Consider the following 14,898-nt stretch of genomic DNA (forward strand, 5'->3'; position numbering starts at 1 on the left):
AACAGCCAGGGCACCACTTGGGCAGCTGTCTCTGAATTGACTTCCTAATTCAACAGCAGCTGCCACCCCAACTTTTCCTTATTAATAGGCAATAAAATGACAGGCCTCCACTCCACTGTAATAACTAGTACTAAGATTCAGCGGGCAGAGGGTTCTGCCTTGCTTCAGATGTCAACCTAAAAAAAGACACTAGAACATAATCTCTAAATATGTTTGGTTTACTCAGGAATAAGAAATAAGGATTATAAACTGGAATGCATGGGATGGCAAGCCATGAGCGCAGCCACTGAGGGAAGGGTATAAGAGAGCTTCTATTAGTGAAAAGGGAGAGATTGATATGAGCTGCTCAGAAACAGAGTTCATTTGTTCCAGAGTTTCAAAGACAGGGTTATTGTCAGTTTATTGGTGAAGATGCCATTACTGGGCAAGTGTTCTTTTAAGAGCATCTTTTTTTTTTAGATGGAGTCTTACTCTGTCACCCAGGCTGGAGTGCAGTGGCACAATCTTGGCTTACTGCAGCCTCCGCCTCCTGGATTCAAGCGATTCTCCTGCTTTAGCCTCCTGAGTAGCTGTGACTACAGGTGTGTGCCACCATGCTCAGCTAATTTTTTCTATTTCTTTCTTTCTTTTTTTTTTTTTTCTTGTAGAGACTGGGTTTCACTGTGTTAGCCAGAATAGTCTCAATCTGCTGACCTCATGATCCACCTTTCTTGGACTCCCAAAGTGCTGGGATTACAGGCGTGCGCCACCGCTCCCAGCCCAAGAGCATCTTATCTGAAGTAGTGTACTACTAAAGAATGTCTAAGCTGGGCCTGGTGGCTCACACCTGTAATACTAACACTTTGGGAAGCTGAGGAGGGAGGATTGTTGGAAGTTAGGAGTTCAAGACCAGCCTGGGCAACACAGCATGACCCTTTCTCTAGAAAAAATGAAAATAATTTGGCCAGATGTGGTGGTACATGCCTTTACCATTTTTTTTTTTTTTTTGAGATGGTGTTTTCGCTGTTGTTACCCAGACTGGAGTGCAATGGCACGATCTCAGCTCACCGCAACCTCAGCCTCCTGGGTTCAAGCAATTCTCCTGCCTCAGCCTCCCAAGTAGCTGGGACTATAGGCCCGCACCACCATGCCCAGCTAATTTTTGCATTTTTAGTAGAGACGGTGTTTCACCTTGTTGTCCAGAATGGTCTTGATCCCTTTTTTTTTTCGGGGGGGAGGAAGGCAGGAAGGGAGAGAAGAAGGACGGTAGGGAGGAAGGAAGGGATGAAGGAAGGAAGGAAGGGAGGAAGTGGGGAGGGAGGGAGGGAGGGAGGGAAGGGAACGAAGGGAATCAAGCAATGAGAGAGACATTGCCGACCTGGATCTAGAGGTTTACAAGTTGATTTCTTTTTTTTTGAGAGAAAGAAAGAAAAAAAAAATAAGTAAAGGAGAGGAAGAAAGAAGAAAAGAAAGAGGGAGAGTAAATGGAAATATTGCTTTATTTTGAAAGAAATTGGGTATTAATAATGGCCCATCAATGTTTCATTTAAACTTATGGGTAGGTGTGGTGTGGTATTGACTAAAATGTATATTTTGTGTATTTGAAGTGGAGAGCTTTATAAATATTTATTAAGTTTACTTGTTCCGGATCTGAGTTCGAGTCCTTGATATCCTTATTAATTTTCTGTCTCATTGAATCTAAGTCTCCTATCTGGGTGTTAGGATCGTTAGCTCTTGTTGTTGCATTGATCCTTTTACCACTATATCTTTGTTGCTTTAAAATCTATTTTATCCGATATGAGAATTGCAACTCCTGCTTTTTATTTATTTATTATTTATTTTTGCTCTCCATTTGGTTGGTAAATCTTTCTCCATCCCTTTGTTTTGAGTCTTTGTGTATCCTTGCATGTGAAACAGGTCTGGATGTAACATGCCGTTGGGTTTTGGCTGTGTCTTTTGATTGGGAATTCAGTCAATTTAAATTTAGGGTTACTGCCATTTGATGTTGACTGGCTGTTTTATCCATTCGTTGGTGTAAAATCTTCTTTATGTTGGTGCTCTTTACTTTTTGGTGTATTTTTAGAAAGGCTAATACTGGTTGTTTCTTTCTGTGTGTAATGCTTCTTTCAGAAGCTCTTGTAAAGCAGGCCTGGTGGTAATAAAATCTCTGAGTTCTTGCTTGTTCATAAAAGATTTTATTTTTCCTTCAGTTGTGAAGCTTAGTTTGGCTGGATATGAAATTCTGGGCTGAAGGTTCTGTTCTTTGAGGATGTTGAATATTGGCCCCCACTCTCTTCTGGCCTGTAGAGTTTCTGCCGAGAGATCTGCTGTAAGTCTGATAGGCTTGCCTTTGTGGGTAACACGACCTTTCTCTCTGGCTGCCCTTAGTATTTTCTCCTTCGTTTCAACCCTGGTGAATCTAACGATTATGTGCCTTGGGGTTGCTCTTCTTGAGGAATATCTTTGTGGTGTTCTCTGTATTACCTGGGATTGAATGTTGACCTGCTTTGCTAGTTTAGGAAAATTTTCCTGAATCATATCCTGAAGGGTATTTTCCAGCTTGGATTCGTTCTCTCCATCGCATTCAGGTACACCTATCAAACGTAAATTTTGTCTTTTCACATAGTCCCACATTTCTTTTTTTTTGGGCGGGGGGGAGAAAGGCAGAAAGGAAGGGAATAAGGACGGTAGGGAGGAAGGAAGGGATGAAGGAAGGAAGGAAGGGAGGAAGCGGGGAGGGAGGGAGGGAGGGAGGGAAGGGAAGAAAGGAAATCAAGCAATGAAAGAGACATTGCCGACCTGGATCTAGAGGTTTACAAGTTGATTTCTTTTTTTTGAGAGAAGGAAAGAAAAAAAAAATAAGTAAAGGAGAGGAAGAAAGAGGAAGAGAAAGAGGGAGAGTAAATGGAAATATTGCTTTATTTTGAAAAAAATTGGGTATTAATAATGGCCAATCAATGTTTCATTTAAACTAATGGGTAGGTGTGATGTGGTATTGACAAGAATGTATATTTTGTGTATTTGAAGTGGAGAGTTCTATAAATATTTATTAAGTTTACTTGTTCTGGATCTGAGTTCAAGTCCTTGATATCCTTATTAATTTTCTGTCTCATTGAATCTAAGTCTCCTATCTGGGTGTTTGGTCTTTTCACATAGTCCCACATTTCTTGGAGACTTTGCTCATTCCTTTTTATCCTTTTTTCTCTAATCTTTTCTTCACGTTTTATTTCATTAAGTTGGACTTTGACCTCTGATATCCCTTCTTCTGCTTGAACAATTCGAGTGTTTAAACCTGTGCATACTTCTCGGAGTTCCTGTATTGTATTCTTCAGTTCCATTAATTCACTCATACTCCTCTCTAAGTTGTCACTTCTCAATAGGATTTCATCAAACCTTTTTTCAAAGTTCCTAGTTTCTTTACGTTGGGCTACAACATGTTCTTTTAACTCACCAAAGTTTGTTATTATCCATTCCTTGAAGAGTGATTCTGTCATCAGGAGGCGCTCGTTCTCCATCAAGCCTTGTTCCATTGTTGATGTGGAACTGTGATCATCTTTAGAGGGAGAGGCGTTCTGACTTTGAGTATTCTCAGCTTTTTTATGCTGGTTTCTTCCCATCATTGTAAATTTATCCTCCTGTCGTCTTTGAAATTACCAACTTTCAGATTAGGTCTCTTGAGTGGATGTCCAGGTTGTTAGTTCCCAGGGGGTCTTGATCTCTTGACCTCGTGATCCATCTGCCTCGGCCTCCCAAAGTGCTGGGATTATAGGTGTGAGCCACCGCGCCTGACCTGGCCTTACTTTATCTGGGTCTGACAAAAGTGATTTTATCCTGGTTTCTGCAATTTTTCCACAAACAATTATAGAGATGATCAGTGTATGTGAAAGGAGAGAAATTAACAATGGCTATGGGCAGAGCCAACCAAATCATTTCACTTTAGCTGGGTCACCTGGGAGTTGAGACGGTGGGTGGTATAAGGGGGTAGAGTCTCAATTCTTGTTAAGAAAGAATGACAACTGGCTGGGTGCGGTGGCTCACACATGTAATCCCAGCACTTTGGGAGACTGAGGCGGGCAGATCACCTGAGGTTGGGAGTTTGAGACCAGCTTGACCAACACGGATAGAAATCCCCATCTCTACTAAAAATACAAAATTAGCCAGGTGTGGTGGTGAATGACTGTAATCCCAGTTACTCGGGAGGCTGAGGCAGGAAGGAGAATCACTTGAACCCGGGAGACGGAGGTTGCAGTGAGCCGAGATTGCCCCGTTGCACTCCAGCTCCGTCTCAAAAAGAAAAATAAATAAATAAATAAAAGGATGGCAACCACTGTGCTGTCTTTACAGCTCAGTGCCTCCTGCAGTCTGTGGGGCCAGCCTTAGATTTGTTTGTGGGCAACAGTAAAAGGGCTCAAATTTTCATTGCAGTGATTCCTGGCTGCCATCAGGAAGATCTGGCCCTGTAGGTACGATTTCTCTGAGACAAAGTACTACGGGAAATCAAGTGGGCCTTCGGCCTCTTAGTGCTCTGGATTGGTGTTACCGTACTGAAGGCAAGCCATTGATGAACAACAAACTCACCTACAGAAATCTAAATAAAGGCTTGTAGTCAGCCCTGTTCCTCTGAAAAATTTCCCTAGCCCTTATGTTGAAAACTGATGAAAACTTAAACAAGTTAACTTGGTAATGGATGGAATTCTCATTCAGGGTTACCCCTATGCAAGTCAAGCTCAAGTCAGCCTGAAGGTGCAGCCTCTGCATGGCTGTGGGTGGTAGATCCAAGGCCAAAATCGATGGCATCAGCCATCAGGATGTTGCTGCCCAGTATAAGGTACTGGGTGGGCTGAGAACTTTAAAAGCTTGCCATGCAGCAAGAACTGAAAGTAAATGTGAAACTTTAATGGAACAGGACTGGTTTCTCCCTCCATGACCCCCAAATCCCTCAAGATTCCTTTATCTCACCTCAGCCACTTTAAGACAAGAGGTGATTAGAGGTGTAGAGAAGTTCTAATGGGATACATTCATTTACAAATGTAGTAGCCCCCACAAGATACTGTGATAGGCAGAATCCTAAAGATGCCTTCTCCCTCAAGATTCCCTCCCCTGGTTATTCAGTCAATTGCTAATCTAAGTACAGATACTTCTCAATTTAAAATGGGGTTATGTCTCAATAAAACCACTGTAAGTTAAATATATGCATATATATATTTTTTTGGAGACAGAGTCTCTTTCTGTCACCAGGCTGGAGTGCAGTAGTGCAATCGCAGCTGACTGCAACCTTCATCTCCCAGTTCAGGCGATTTTCCTGCTTCAGCCTGCCGAGTAGCTGGGTTTACAGGCACGCACCACCATGTCCAGCTAATTTTATTTTGTATTTTTAGTAGAGATGGGGTTTCACCATGTTGACCAGGAAGGTCTCTATCTCTTGACCTCGTGATCCACCCACCTTGGCCTCCCAAAGTGCTGAGATTACAGGCAAGAGCCACCACGCCCGGCCAGTTAAAAATATTTTTAAGTGGAAAATGTATTTAGTACACCTAACCTACTGAACATATTAGCTCAGCCTAGCCTACCTTAAATGTGCTCAGAACACATTTGGCTACAGTTGGTCAAAATCACCTAACGGAAATCCTATTGTATGACAGTGTTGACGACCTCAGGTAACTCGTCGCATACAGCATACTGTAGAGTACAGTATCAGCTGTTTACCATCACAATTGTGTGGCTGATGGGGAGTTGCAGCTCACAACTGCTGTCTAGCACCATTCAGAGAGTATCATATTCTCTAACAGGAAAATATCAAAATGCAAAATGCAGTTTATACTGAATGTGTATTGCTTTCACATCATCATCATAAAGTTGAAAAACGTTACGTTGAGCCATCGTAAATTGGGGACCATATGGACCACTATGCAGGGATTATGCTGTTGCAATTGAAGTCCCAAGTCAGTTGACCATAAAACAGTTTATCTGGTTGGGCCTGATCTAACCACATGAACTCCCTAATAGGAAGAAAAAGCAAAGATTGAAGAGAAGTTGGCTTTCAAAATGGAGGCAGCCATGAACAAAAGAATGCAGGCGACTTCCAGAAGCTGAGAGCAACCCTTGGTTGACAGCTAGCAAGGAAACAGGAACCTAATTCCTACAATCACTGCTTCTCCCCTTATCTTCTTCCCTTTCTTCATGTGTGAGCAAACTATACTATCCCTGTAAGCACAGAAAATTGTCTAAAATTTAAGTGTAGTTTTCTGATTACCTTTAAAAGAGACACAGCTGCAATTATCATCCATGTGAAAAACAGCACCTGTTAGAAACCTGTGAGCCTCTCCCCAAGCAGAACCCACTGATCCTACACAGGTGTCATCGGAACTGATGCCTTTTTATGCCCCTTTCTCTTTAATGTTCCTTTTCTGTTCCTGCTTTCACGTCACCAGCAGCCTCTCCGTCTCCTTAGGCCAATACCCTGAGAATTTCCTTTCCTCTCCCCCATCCTAGGGATGGAGAGTAGGGGTTGATCCTCAGGATAAGCCACGTTTATCCCTGGAAGCAGCAGCAGAAGTGATAGTATGTTCATGGGGTCCACTCGTAACCTGGCAACCACCTGTTATGGCCTGTTAACCTTGCTCTGTCCTGAGGTCAGAGTCCACAGTCACTAGGAGGAGAGGAAACATCTATGTCAGCTTGGATTTGGGAAACACTTCCAATTCCCAACTTAACCTGGGACTGGGGTGCCCCCTTGTGTACATCATCCTGTCCAGTTACTGAAAGCCAAGGGTGACAATGGGGAGGTCTCAACCAGTGGAGGCCAAAGGGGTCCCGTCTTCTGTTCTCAGTCGGGTGACCCCACACAGGCTCCGATGCTCTGCTCTCTTGGCTTCTGACTGAGGAGCCTGGGAGGGGACTGGGCTGCAGTCTGAACTGGTTAGAGGTGGCTGGTGTGAAGCCTGAGTGTCAATGAGGGGGTAAAGGTGAGCAGCCCTGGTCTGCACTGGAGTTAGAGGAGAACCCCAAGAGGAATCCTGCCCTGTCTGTGCGGTTTCCATCTCTGTCCCCGAAACTCCTCTCTCCAGCCCCTCGATGACAACACCCTGGAAAAACGAAAGTAGATTTTTTTTTTTTTTTGGAGATGGAGTTTCGCTCTTGTTGCCTAGACTGGAGTGCAATGGCACGATCTTGGCTCATGCAACCTCTGCCTCCTTGGTTTAAGTGATTCTTCTACCTCAGCATCCTGAGTAGCTAGGATTACAGGCATGCACCACCACGCTCAGCTAATTTTGTATTTTTAGTAAGATGGAGGTTCTCTGTGTTGGTCCAGCTGGTCTGGAACTCCCATCCTCAAGTGATCTTCTTGCCTCAATCTCCCAAAGTTCTGGGATTACAGGCGTGAGCCCTGAGCCCGGCCTTGTTTAATACTTTTTATTTAGTGGCAGGATGTCCAGGAATGAATTAAAGTCATTAAATGGCTTGCTATGCACTTGGCTCTTTCTGGACTTTCTGTGCTGTTCCATCAGTTTGTCTATTCATGCTCAGTGCCACACTGTTCTAGTGACAGGGAATTTGTGAAATGTTTAAATATTTGGCATGGCTAGACATCCAATCCTCAATTTGTCCCCCGACTCCTGCCCCGGGATTTTCTAATTTTCTTATGTGAACTTTATTATTATTTTTTTCTTTCTACATTGGCTCAGAAACAACATGTGAACTTTGTAATCTACTTGTCTAGTTTGAGAAAAAAAGAAGTTGTTGGCATTTTGATTAGGATGAATTACTTTTTTTTGGAGATGGAGTGTCTCTCTGTCACCCAGGCTGGAGTGCAGTGGCACAATCTCAGCTCACTGTAATCTCTCGCCTCCCAAATTCAAGTGATTCTCCTTTCAGCCTCTTGAGTATCTGGGACTGCAGGCTCACGCTGCCATGCCTGGCTAATTTTTTATATTCTAAAAGAGACGAAGTTTCACCATGTTGCCCAGGCTGGTCTTGAACTCCTGAGCTCAGGCAATCTGCCTGCCTTGGCCTCTCAAAGTGCTAGGATTATAGGCATGAGCCATTGCACCCAGCCCAATGTATTACATTTTAAAATTTACTCTGCAAGACAACTGTATAGTCTTTCTATTTGAGAATGTTGTTCTGTACTACCAAGCCATAAAAAGGAATGAATTAACAGCATTTGCAGTGACCTGGATGAGATTGGAGTCTATTATTCTAAGTGAAGTAACTCAGGAATGGAAAACCAAATACCATATGTTCTCACTGATATGTATGAGCTAAGCTATGAGGACGCAAAGGCATAAGAATGATGCAATGGACTTTGGGGGCCTGGAGGGAAGAATGGGAGGGGGCAAGGACCAAAAGACTAAAATATGGTGTAATGTGTACTGCTCGGGTCATGAGTGCACCGAAATCTCACAGATCACCACTGAAGAACTTACTCATGTAACTGAATACCACCTGTCCCCCAATAACTTATGGAAAATAAAAAAAGAAATTTCTTTTTTTTTTTTTTGAGACGGAGCCTCAGTCTGTCCCCTAGGCTGAAGTGCAGTGGTGTGATCTCTGCTCACTGCAAAATCCACCTCCCAAGTTCAAGCCATTCTCCTGCCACCGCCTCCTGAATAGCTGATATTACAAGCATGTGCTACCATACCCGGCTAATTTTTGTATTTTTATTAGAGACAAGATTTCACCAAGCCGGCCAGGCTGGTCTCGAACTCCTGACCTCGGGTAATCTGCCTGCCTCAGCCTCCCAAAATGCTGGAATTACAGTTATGAGTCACCTTGCCCAGCCTAGTCCTTTCAAATTTCACTTTTTGCTTGTTTTTTGTTTTTTTGTTGTTGTGTTGTTTTGTTTTGTGGTGCAATCTCAGTTCATTGCAATCTCTGCCTCCTGGGTTCAAGCAGTTCTTCTGCCTCAACTTCCTGAATAGCTGGGATTATAAGCATGTGCCGCCATGCCTGGCTAATTTTGTATTTTTAGGAGAGATGGGTTTTCTCCATGTTGGCCAGGTTGGTCTCAAACTCCTGACCTCATGATCCGCATGCCTCAGCCTCCCAAAGTGCTAGGATTGTAGGCATGAGCACCTCGACCAGCCACTTGTGATTTTTTAGTTGAAATAGTGGACTTTCTTATCTTGACTCTAATATGGCAGAAATGCATTCAGTGTTTCCACTTTAAAGTCAAATGCTGAGGGTGGCATGTGTGTGTGCATGGGGTATGTGTGTGTGTATTAATATTAAGAATAATTTTTTTTGTGTTAACTGCAGAAAAATTCCTGAATTTTGTCAAATGGTATTTGAGCATCTTTGGAGAACACTTTTTTTTTTTGAGACAGAGTTTCGCTCTTGTTACCCAGGCGGGAGTGCAATGGCACAATCTTGGCTCACCACAACCTCTGCCTCCTGGGTTCAGGCAATTCTTCTGTCTCAGCCTCCTTAGTAGCTGGGATAACAGGCACACGCCACCATGCCCAGCTAATTTTTTGTATTTATAGTAGAGACAGGGTTTCACCTTGTCGACCTGGATGGTCTGGATCTCTCTTTTTTTTTTTTTTTCAAGAGAATTAAATCGTTTATTGATTACACATGATAATGGATGATACACAAGCTTCATTCCCATCTATAATTTTATCTGGTACCATTATTCAATTTAGATATATTGCATAGGATGTGCCAACAATCATCTTTATAACCAATAATTCCATGATTTTTGCTTGGGTAATTCCTTTTAATCGTGAACTTCAGGTCACAACAGTAACTATTAGTTCAACTACACCAAGGTTTCTGAAGACATTGGCTTCTCCACCCAAGCATGTTGTATATAAATTCCAAATAGAACCTGGCATCACCCTGAAGAAATTCTAACTTCACACTGTTGGGGAAATTTACCAAGATGGCTTCAGAGTAGACTAACTTTACACAGCACATTAAAAAAAAAGACATTTATTCAGCGTCACGATCAGACTATTACATTTAGCAATCAACAGCATGGGTGCAAAAAAAAAAAGAAAAAGAAAAAATCTACATTAAAACCCTTTGTTGGAATGCTTTACACTTTCCACAGAACAGAAACTAAAATAACCTGTTATACAATTAGTCACAAATACAGTCCTCGAGTTTTTTGCCCATACACATGAGTATTTGTCTAAATCATGTCTTCTTTGTAGCAGCTAGGCCCTGCCACCACTGTGCTTGGCTGAGTTCACAAATCTGTTGTAACCTGTAGCTTCCCTGTCACTTCTCTGGCTCTCCTCTCCTGCTAAGCTTTGTTTCCTAATTAAAATCTTCTGCCACTGCCATAGCTACTGCTGCTACTGGAACCGCCATAGCCACCTTGGTTTCGTGGTTTGGCAAAGTATTGGCCGCCACCACCATAGGGGCCAGAGCTTCTGCCTCCAAAGTTTCCTCCCTTCATGGGTCCAAAATTTGAAGACTGATTATTGTAACTGCCAAAATCATTGTAGCTTCCACCACCTCCAAAATTGCCTCCATCATTGCCAAATCCATTATAGCCATCCCCACTGCCACCATAACCACCACCACCACGGCTGCCACCAAAGCCACCACGACCGCTGAAATTTCCTCCACGACCAAAGTTGTCATTCCCACCGAAACCTCCTCCACGACCACCACCAAAGTTTCCAGAACCACTTCGACCTCTTTGGCTGGATGAAGCACTAGCCATCTCTTGCTTTGACAGGGCTTTCCTAACTTCACAGTTGTGGCCATTCACAGTATGGTATTTCTGAATGACAATCTTATCCACAGAGTCATGGTCGTCAAAGGTTACAAAGGCAAAGCCCCTTTTCTTGCCACTGCCTCTGTCCGTCATGATTTCAATCACTTCAATTTTTCCATACTGTTCAAAATAATCTCTTAGGTGATGTTCTTCAGTGTCTTCTTTAATGCCACCAACGAATATTTTTTTCACAGTTAAGTGGGCACCTGGTCTTTGAGAATCTTCTCTTGAGACAGCTCTCTTTGGTTCCACAACTCTTCCATCCACTTTGTGTGGCCTTGCATTCATGGCTGCATCCACCTCCTCCACAGTTGCATACGTGACGAACCCAAAGCCCCTGGAGCGCTTGGTGTTTGGATCTCTCATGACCACACAGTCTGTGAGCGTTCCCCATTGCTCAAAATGGCTCCTGAGGCTCTCATCGGTTGTTTCAAAGCTCAACCCTCCAATGAAGAGCTTCCTCAGCTGTTCCGGCTCTTTAGGAGACTCTGACTTAGACATGATCGCGGGGAGAAGAGAGACTTTAACGATGCTGCTTCGGCGGCGTCCACGGGCAGAAAGGCGGTCTGGATCTCTTGACCTCGTGATCCACCCACCTCGGCCTCCCAAAGTGCTGGGATTACAGGCGTGAGCCACTGCACCCGGCCCGAGAATACATTTTTACTGTTTGGGTTTACTACTAACAAATTATGTGGCTGGATTTATCTAATAGTGAGTTATATTTGCCATTCTACAATAAATTTTATGAGATTAAGATGACATGTTTTTTAAAACAGTAAAGTTTTTTCTTTTTGCTATAATTTATTAAATGTGTTTGCACTCACATTCACATTGTTTTCTATTTATCTCTTTGGACAATCTTTCTTAGATTTTCTATCAATATTATTTTTGCTTAGTAAATGAATTTGCTATGCTTTGAAATAATTTAGCTACCATTGGGATTGTCTGATTCTCAAAGGTTTGGAAGAGTATTGTGTGAATATTCCTGAGGAATCATGCTTTTTCTTCTTTCGTTCTTTTCTTCTTTTGAGACAGTTTTGCTCTTGTTGCCCAGGCTAGAGTGAGCTCACTGCAACCTTTGCTTCCTGGGTTCAAGCAGCAATTCTCCTGCCTCAGTGTCCAAGTAGCTGGGATTACAAGCATACAGTACCATGCCCGACTAATTTTGCATCTTTAATAGAGATGGGGTTTCTCCATGTTGGTCAGGCTGATCTCAAACTCCCAACCTCCGGTAATCTGTCTGCCTCAGCTTCCGAAAATTCTGGGATTACAGGCCTGAGGCACCCCACCTGGTGGAATCACTTTTTCACAAGGAAGCTCTTTAAAAACTTTCTTTGTTTATGGAAATAGACTTTGTTAAACTTTCCTTGTTTACTGGGTTTTGTTTAAGTAAACAATATTTTTGTAAAACATCAGGTTTTTTGTTTTTTTGTTTGTTTATTTTAGATGGAGTTTTGTGCTTGTTGCCCAGGCCGGAATGCAATAGCAAGATCTCACTGCAACCTTTGCCTCCCCGGTTCAAGTGATTCTCCTGCCTTAGCCTCCTGAGTAGCTGGGATTACAAACATGAGCCACCATGCCCAGCTAATTTTGTATTTTTAGTAGAAATGGGTTTTCTCCATGTTGGTCAGGCTGGTCTGGAACTCCTGACCTCAGGTGATCTGCCTGCCGTGGCCTGCCAAAATGCTGGGATTACAGGTGTGAGCCACCACACCTGGCCAAAACCATCAGTTTTTTATGTTGTCAAATGTCTTCTTTCTTTTCTTTTCTTTCTTTTTTTTTTTTTTTTTTTTTTGGTATTTTTAGTAGAGATGGGTTTCACCATGTTAGCCAGATGGTCTCCATCTCTTGACATCGTGATCTGCCCGCCTCGGCCTCCTGAAGTGCTGGGATTACAGGCGTGAGCCACCGCTCCTGGTCAATGTTGTCAAATTTCTTTGCATACATGTATATGATCTTGTCTCATGACTGATGAAACATTCTGGGTTCCTTTTTGTTTTTATAGATTCAGTGGGTACAAGTGTAATTTTGTTACATGGATATATTGCCTAGTGGTGAAATGTAATTATCACCTAAATAGTTTACATTGTATCATTAGGTAATTTTTCCTCCCTGACCACCTTCCCAATCTCATACCTTTCCAAGTTTCAGTGTCTATTATTCTACTCCCTATGTCCATGTGTACACATTATTTAGCTCCCACTTAGGCTAATATGTGGTATTTGACTTTCTGGTTTTTTTGTTTTTTGTTTTTTGTTTTTTTTGAGACGGAGTTTCGCTCTTGTTACCCAGGCTGGAGTGCAATGGTGCGATCTCGGCGCACCGCAACCTCCGCCTCCTGGGTTCAGGCAATTCTCCTGCCTCAGCCTCCTGAGTAGCTGGGATTACAGGCACGCGCCACCATGCCCAGCTAATTTTTTGTATTTTTAGTAGAGGCGGGGTTTCACTTGGCCTCCCAAAGTGCTGGGATTACAGGCTTGAGCCACCGCGCCCGGCCGCTTTTTTTTGTCTTTTTCTTTTGGTATTTGACTTTCTGTTTCTGAGTTATTTCACATTACTACTCAGTCATAAAAAAGAATGAAATTATGTTGCTGCAAATGACATAATTTCATTCTTTTTCATGACTGAGTAGGATTCCATATACGCATATATGTATATGGCTGAGTAGGATATATGTATACATACACACACACACACAAAAACACCACATTTTCCTTATCCAATCATCTGCAGATACACATTTAGGTTGATTCTATATCTTTGTTATATGAATAGTGCTGCAATAAACATATAAGTGCAGGTGCCTTTTTGACATGATTTTTTCCCCTTTGGGTAGATACCCAATAGTGGGATTTCTTTATTCTTTTCTTTTCTTTTTAAGACAAAGTTTAGCTCTTGTTGCCCAGGCTGGAGTGCCATGGCACGATCTTGGCTCACAGCAACCTCTGCCTCACAGGTTCAAGTGATTCTCCTGCCTCAGCCTCCAGAGTAGCTGGGATTACAGGCGCATGCCACCACACCCCACTAATTTTTTGTATTTTTAGTAGAGACAGGGTTTCACCATGTTAGCCAGGATGGTCTCAATCTCTTGACCTCATGATCCCCGCTCTTAGGCCTCCCAAGGTTCTGGGATTATAGATGTGAGCCACCGTGCCTGGCAAGTGCTGGGATTACAGGCATGAGCCACCATGCCTGGCCTGAAACCTACCAGCTTTTTTTTTTTTTTTTTTTGAGACAGAGTCTTGCTCTAATACCAGGCTGTAGGGCAGTGGTTCGATCTCTCAGCTCACTGAAACCTCCACCTCCCAGGTTCAAGTGATTCTCCTGCGTCAGCCTCCCAAGTAGCTGGGACTACAGGCACATGCCACCACGCCTGGCTAATTTTTGTAGTTTATTATAATAGAGGCAGGTTTTCACGATATTGGCCAGGCTGCTCTCAAACTCCTGACCTTGTGATCCTCCCTCCTAGGCCTCCCAAAGTGCTGGGATTACAGGCATGAGCCACTGCCCCCGGCCACGAGTATGACTTAATTCTTCTTTCTGTCAGTTAATAGTGCAGTCAGGCTGGGTAAGTTGTTTTTTATTTCGTTTTGTTTTTATGTCTTCAATCATCATGTGAGGTTATTTGCTCATCCCCAAACACAGTTTTATGCAAAAAGGTTAAAACTTCATATATTTTTTTGTGTGGAAATTAACAGTTTAATATTTCAAAAGGGTGGAATGGTGTCTATTTATAAATAAAGTTGAATTTTTATTTATTTATTTATTTATTTTTTAAAAAGAGGAAGGAAGAGATTCCTAGTAGACCTTAACTGACCAAAATACAGACCTTTCTTCTCCAGGTGAACAAAGTCCAAGTCCCTAGAATTTGCTTAATTAATGGCTTAGAGCAGACAAAAGTTATTGAATATGATTCTGTCTTGATGTTCACACTTAAAAACAAACATACAAGCATGTATACATGTATAACTTTTTAATAAGTTTCCACAGTTAATATAGGAAATAAACATGTATCAGTTAGACATGTATACGCACTGAGTTCCCATAGGATTCAGGTAGGACACTGTGTTGTCATGAGAACATCTTGTATTATTATTTTTTTCCACTAATGTTAGATGTAGGGGGGGATTTAGCTTTGATGTCACCTTGCACATCAGAGTACACTTTAACAGTGATTTGGATCTACAGTG

The sequence above is a fragment of the Callithrix jacchus genome, chromosome 4, assembly GCF_049354715.1.
Source record: "Callithrix jacchus isolate 240 chromosome 4, calJac240_pri, whole genome shotgun sequence".
In the NCBI taxonomy this organism is placed as follows: Eukaryota; Metazoa; Chordata; class Mammalia; order Primates; family Cebidae; genus Callithrix; species Callithrix jacchus.